Here is a 1,226-nt window from a genome sequence, read left to right on the forward strand (position 1 = left end):
CCCTCGCAGTACTTAATCTCATAGCTACGGATATGAATCAATATATGTATAGTTTGTGCATTAGGTTGCTTCCAATAAAAAGAGAAAAAAAACCGATATTTCTCACAATTCCATTCTCCTTCGTCAGAAATGCATGAACATTACAAAACCACCACAACTCCTTTACCTGCTTTAATAGCTTATTTCAGAAACTATTTTACTTGCATTAATAAAATGTAAAAAAATTAAGTAGGTTCCGGCGAGGTTCGAACTCGCGGCCTTCTGCGTGTAAAGCAGACGTGATAACCACTACACCACGAAACCTCTCAACGGAAAAGCGTCTAGATTTAACGATTATAAAATATAAGCAGTAGTGTTGCCATTATAGGAACTCTAGAGTTTTTTCCCTTATATCTATCTATGAAAATATATTAATGTTGCTTTTTACGCTAGAACCTCGACCTTTGATGGAGTTTTATGAGCACCATCGTGATATTCAGCGATTTAAACTTGATGGAATTCACCTGTCTCCAGATCTGAACACATCCAAGTATTCCAGGATAGAATATGGACAGCTGGAATAAGTATTGGTCAATGATCTAAAGACTCATCTCACCGTTGTAAATTTTAATGAAGGCGCATCATTGAAAAGCTAAGAATATAATTAAAGTGTGAAGGAAGGGAAAAAAAAAAAAAAAAAAACAACAGCAACATTAGTTATAACATACTTATTTCAAGTACAGAGGGCAATTCCAGCCATGTTTTGGTCTTCTAAGACCATCTTTGCATAAACCCTAAAGTACTTGCCGGTAATATTCAAGAAGAGTGGTCCCGGTGCGCGCACTCGCACACTCGCGCAAGCTAGTCGTGACTAGTCGATCCTACGACTACCTAGCGCGAGTGCGCATTATGCGCATAAATAGTTGTGACACCAAATACACCCTGGAAGAACGTAAAACGACGTTTTAAGAGTAAGATGGGGAAGATTCAAACAAAAAAATATTATTTTGTGTTTTATTTACTTTGTTTAGGATCGACTAGTCACGACTAGCTATCGCGGATGCGCGAGTGTGCGCACCTGGACCACTCTTCTTGAATAATACCGTAATTGCCGTTGGCGGAATTCTAGTTTAAGCATCCCATATAATTCCTTATAACTTTTATTATTATTCTTTAGAATTTTCGGAACAATTTTGCGAATTTGTGTTCTACACACGATAATTCGTTTTTTTTTGGGGGGGGGGGCT

General features: G+C 37.8%; 1 non-coding gene across 1 annotated transcript; it reads right to left on the reverse strand.

The window, feature by feature from the left end:
• Positions 1–230: 230 nt before the first annotated feature.
• Positions 231–303, reverse strand: Trnav-uac (transfer RNA valine (anticodon UAC)). Its single transcript has one exon. It is a non-coding gene; the product is annotated as a tRNA-Val (tRNA).
• Positions 304–1,226: the final 923 nt, after the last annotated feature.

The sequence above is a fragment of the Octopus bimaculoides genome, chromosome 25 (assembly GCF_001194135.2).
Source record: "Octopus bimaculoides isolate UCB-OBI-ISO-001 chromosome 25, ASM119413v2, whole genome shotgun sequence".
In the NCBI taxonomy this organism is placed as follows: domain Eukaryota; kingdom Metazoa; phylum Mollusca; class Cephalopoda; order Octopoda; family Octopodidae; genus Octopus; species Octopus bimaculoides.